Consider the following 6,000-nt stretch of genomic DNA (forward strand, 5'->3'; position numbering starts at 1 on the left):
AAATAATCCAGTCTCTGTTCAGTTCCATAGCAAGTTCATTTAAACAGTTTTCTAGTCAGTGTAATTAAGTTTTTTAGAAATGTGTGAAGTTGCAGCTCTGCTTCAGTGGAATAGATGGATACTGTAAAATATCTCCCAATCTAATTCTAGCTATTAAATAAAAAAATATTTGTTTTGTACAGTTATTTGAACAATGGGAGACCGTTTCCAAACTGTCAGTAATGTTTACAGTAGTTGTACTAATTGTAACATTTGTAATTACACCATGTAATTTTCTTATGTCCTTCCCCTGCTTGCCATATGGCAAGGCACACATAGGGACTGATCTAAACTCAATTGAAATAATTCCCTTCACTTAGAATGATAGAATGATAGAATGGTTTGGGTTGGAAGGGGCCTCAAAGATTATCTAGCTCCAACCCCCCTGCCATGGGCAGGGACACCCTCCTCTAGACCACGTTGCCCAAAGCCCCATCCAACCTGGCCTTGAACACTTCCAGGGAGGGGGCCTCCACAACCTCTCTGGGCAACGTGTTCCAGTGCCTCACCACTGTCATCGTCAAAAATTTCTTCCTTATACCTAACCTAAATCTACCCTCTTCAAAAAACTTTGAGTAGGACCTGCCAGAGAAAAACTGCAAATCATCCCATTGTTTCATGAATTAAGGCCAAAGGGCTTATCAAAGAATAGGATGGAAACCTCCCCTGTGTCCTGAACAAAAGTCATTGTTATATGGAAACTATGTACTTTAGCCAAGAATGCCACATATGGATTTTGTTAAATTGTTAATTACATCAGGTTGTTGAGTGTTGTTTTATTTTTTTCTCACTTATGTATGAATTTAAATAATTTAGAAAAAAAAATGCAGTGTAGAGATCGCATAAATATTTTACTTGTTCATTTGAAGGGCATGCTGTTATTGAAACACATATGGCGGTACATGTAAATGTAGACCTTAGACTTGTATCATCACTGTACTTGCACAAAGTTGTCTTGGAAGTTATATAATTTAGGATAATGGACTGATGCTGTAATATCTCATCACACTAATAACATTTTTAAGTGTACTAAATTCTGAACAATGCTTTCAGAACATCTAAGTAAAATAAAAATCTTTTTATACAGATTTCCTTTATCAAAACCAGTCTGTGTTCTATTTTTGACCAACACTCAAGAGCATAGTTACTTGCTAACTATCTTGAGGGGATTGTCACTCAAGCTAAAACACTGAGAGATTTGTGTCTAGTAAGTTTAGTTCTGGTCACAGCTTTGAGATGCTCTGGTGAAAATTGTAAATGATCCTGTCTCTTTTCTCAGAGTCAGGGTTAGTCTGTGCTAATAGGAAAGGTCTCTTATCTGGGGCTGATTGAGACAATTAATTAAGTACTTCTGATGGAGAGCTTCAGTAACTGTGTTCTGAACCTATTTTATGGTTGCTTAGATCTTTCACAGTGCAGTGATATCATATTGTATCTTGGTCTTCTGTTGGTGCTGTGCAGAATAGCTAGTGCATGTAATGCCATTTTTCAGAGGTTTTCTGACACACTGTGTTCTTTGATGTCTATAAGTAAGAGCAATCTAATTTACCAGCTGTCATTTGAAAGACTGTAAAAAAAAAAAAAATAGAATATATCAATAATATCAATATTAGAAAATATCAATATTCAGGTTTCTTCTTTTCATTTCCATTTCTGTGAATAGTTTCAATATCATACAAATATGTTTTTTTATTATTCAGAACAGTCCTTTTTAAGGAAAAGCCTGAAAAAGACTGATTTGAAAAAGTTCTCTATTTCTGTTATGATAGTCATCAGATTTAGTTTGAAACGTGGTGTTAGGACTTGTTTTTATTTTGACACAAGAAGTGTATCTAAAATAAGTCACAATCAGTTAAATTTTGTGCCACAAAATAAAACGGGTAATTTTTTTTTTTTTCAATGTCCTTCTTCCCCCCCCCCCGCCCCCCCCCCCATATTTAGGCTTTGGATATTCTGATCTGTGCCCATTAGGGTTTTTGTGAAGACGCAATGAAAGGAACACCTCACCTGCCAAGTATCCTTTTCTTACAAGCTCTTTCCTGTCATCAGTTTTTAACATGCTTGCTGCTACATCAAAATCTGACTACTGTTTTAAGCTGCAACTGAGACTTCTATAAATCAGCACCTGAGCACTCTATAGATCCCTCTGGCATGTAATTTGAACATGTGGTTTACATTTCAATGAAATAGGACCATACAAGAAACTATTTGCAGCAGCCTAAGCTAAGAAAGCCACAGCTCTTACAGAATATAATGTCCAGGTCTACCTGTGCATTTTTTCTTTCTACTCGTTTTGCTAGTGCATTTTCAGTGCTGTCAAAGTGTTACCCTTTTGGTAAATTATTTGGTGCAAGTTTCTGGTGGTTTGCTCTGTTCTGAATCGATACATGTATATGCTGGGAAGAAATCCTGGGGATAGTAAAATTGTGCATCCATAAATGCCTCTGCTGCACACACCAGTAATGTCACCAGAACTACCAGATGGAAATCCCCACTTATTAAAAGCTGGGCTTTGTGGTTTTATCACCTCCTGTTTAGATTTATGAATGTCATTTTATTTCTGTGGACCTTGTGGATATTTATCACATAAATAGCAATTTTCAGAGTACAGCAGTGTGAATACACCAAGCTTTCAGGTGACATCATGCTCCATGACCTGAATTAATTACCTGAAAAATTTCATAGGGCAGAAATTTCCTGTCATAAGCATGTCCTGGCCCCTGGGTCTTCCCACTCAGATCCCTCTCCCTGACTATTTGCCACTGTGAAAGTTTTGGAGTTTTCACAGCATATGCAACTTCTGCACTCTCCCTACTTTTGAATGCAGTAATAGCTCTGTATATGCAACGGGTAAAATAACAAGACTGCCACTGACATCAGTGGGTTTTGAGTTTTGGGTAAGTTGGATGAAGGAACAAGTCTTGGACAGGAGTATTTCCCTCATGATACACTTGTCAGACTCTGTAGATTGGACTATTTAAGAGGTCCATCTGGCTGGTTTGATTTTCTGATATGGAAAAAATCGGTTAAGACATTACTTTTAACAATAGTTCCTCCCTAATTCATTGCTTTTGTTGCTACATGACAAAACCCAGATGCTTTCTTTAAAAACACCACCAAAAAAGGGCCTCCCTTAGGCTCTTCTCACTGGTGCCACTGCAGAAAGCAAAAACTTTGGTCTGTTTTTTGAGATCTCAGAATTAACAGTGCTCTGATAATAACCATAGTTTAATAAAAGTTATTATTCTACCATTTCCATTGGACCCCAAGTTGCTCAAAGAGGGGATTCCTTCATCGATTGGTGTACAGATGAGCAAGTCCTATTCCCTGTGGTAAATTAAATCCAACACTGCCCTCTTCCTTAGGAATCAGAAAGGGAGGATCAGGTCTGGCTTTCCCATTGGTAATAAATGTGTTTTATTCCTTTTTCAGGGTTGTGATAGCTCATGATGTTTTAATTTTAATAGCTTAGTCTGATGAGTTCACAGCTCCACCATTAGTATTAATTAGTTATCTAGCAGCATGTTGGATTGACGGATGTTAACACCCCCCTCCTCAGGGGTTAATATCAATTAATGTAGAAGAAGACTGAAAAAAGTGACTGGAGAAGGATAAAATTTGTACTTGGATACTCTTTCCTCCCTCCTTCCCTTTGTGTTTTATTTTACTGCAGGAGTTTTATACAATTGAATTGCATGACTCAATGGTTGCAATAATAATAACAATAAAAACCCCTCATACAAAGTACAGATTAAGAGAAATGAACACATACCTGAATTGTGCCTAATAAGTGGATTTGGTGTCTGCAGTGAATATATGACAACTACAATCTATACAAATCTACAGGATCACGGATCTTGTAATAATAACATTTCCCCTTGTTTTCTGATCATTCTTATAAAGAGCAGAACAAAGTTTAAGTACTAGTAAAGAGAAAAGTTAATTTCGATTATAAAAAAATCCCTTTTATTCCTGGTATTTCTTTTTCTGCTGCCATCTCAAGTTGGCTGTAGTATAATTTGACACAAACTTAAAGTAATTTCTGATATTCCCTTAGTATCTGAACAGAAGCTAAAAACCAAGGTTTCGTCACAACCAGTTCTAGGCTTCTGTAATGTAAAGACCTATACATGAACTACATGTTTAAACTTTTTTTAGAATCTTTGTTAAGAAACAGACATTCTGAAGGTACCTTTCAATTCGTGGTTGCCTAAAATGAGTTTGCTGAATTGGACTCTTAGAGTATTTATTATGACTTAATGATTCAAGTATCCTGGAACAAAAGTGTGAGCAAACCTTAAGAGTGAACAGAGAAATCATGGTTCAAGTCACAGCTCCAATCAAATCTTCTTCTTACTGTTCATCATGTAACAACAAACTAATATTATTGCTAGTCTATTTGATTAGCTCATAAAGCTGTTGAATTTATAAGGTTGCTATATTATTCATTATAGAGCTGGGAATGTTTCTTCTGAGATTACTTTCCTTTTGCTTCTTGCCTCAGAGCATAATCAAGATAAATCCAGCATCTAGTCTGATGTTAACTCATGTTACTTAGAGGTGATCATTCAAAATTTTTGATTCTTTCAACAAGAGTAAGTGCCAGATTCTGCACCTAGGGATAATCCTGGTTATACGTACAAACTGGGGGATGAGAAGCTGGAGAGCAGCCCTGTGTAGAGAGATCTGGGGGGCTGGGTTGATGGCAAGTTGAATATGAGTCAACAGTGTGGCCTGGCAACCAAAAGGGCCAACCATGTCCTGGGGTGCATCAAGTACAGCATCGCTAGTAAGTCGAAGGAGGTGGTTGTCCCACTCTATACTGCACTGGTGTGGCCCCATCTCAAGTACCGTATGCAGGTTTGGGCACCTCGATGTAAGAAGGACATCAAACTACTAGAGTGTGTCCAGAGCAGGATGACCAAGATGGTGAAAGGTTTCAAGGGCAAAAGAAGCGGCTGAGGTCACTTGGTCTGTTCAGCTTGGAGAAGAGAAGGCTGAGGGGTGACCTCATCTAAGTTTGCAGCTTCCTCAAGGGGGATAGCAGAGGGGGAGATGCTGATATCTCTCTGATGACCAGTGATAGGACACAAGGAAATGGAATGAAGCTGTGTCCAGGGAGTTCAGATTGGACATTAGAAAAAGATTCTTCCCTGAGAGGGTGGTCGGTCACTGGAACAGGCCCCAGAGAAGTGGTCACAGCAGTAACCCTGTCAGAGTTCAAGAAGTATCTGGACAACGCTCTTAGTCATGTGCTTTAGTTTTAGGTAGTTCTATGAGGAACAGGGAGTTGGGACTCAATGATCCTTATGGGTCCTTTCAAACTTGAGGTATTCTATGATTCTATGATTCTTTTTAACTGTCTGGACATATTATTTTGAATATTTAGGAGTCTAAATTGAATTTGTGTTTGATAAATATGTTGGTTTGCCATGATTCTATTCTCTTCAGAAATTGGCCAGTTTGGTACCATAGTGACAAATTAGTTCTGTTTGTGGTTCACTTCTTCAGGAAAGAATGATTTAATCTATATACCGGCTAGTTCTAGTCCCTGTTCAACTACCTCACCTCTAGTGTATCACTCCTAGAGTGTGTGTACATTTCTAAGAACTCCTGTAAGATGTCAACTTTTATATTGACCTCTAGATGGACATGAAGGTGATAGGTTTTTGAAATATGTCTATTATTTCTTGTGCTAATAGTCCAAACACAAGCAAAAGGATGCAATTTACCAGCTGGGTGTAAGTAAGCACAGGTCTGTAGAACAGTATGGTTTTCATTTTATAGATGTTGCCAAATTGATGCTAATTCTATAACTAAGAAATTTATTGTGCTATGCCTGTTCATACTGATTAGGATGCTACTTCATGTGTTTGCTCAATAATTCTGGTAGGATAAATTGTATGGTACTGTTCAGTATTTGTAAATCACAGTGGGATTAAATATACACACACGCACATG

This window comes from Grus americana, chromosome 1 (assembly GCF_028858705.1).
Source record: "Grus americana isolate bGruAme1 chromosome 1, bGruAme1.mat, whole genome shotgun sequence".
In the NCBI taxonomy this organism is placed as follows: domain Eukaryota; kingdom Metazoa; phylum Chordata; class Aves; order Gruiformes; family Gruidae; genus Grus; species Grus americana.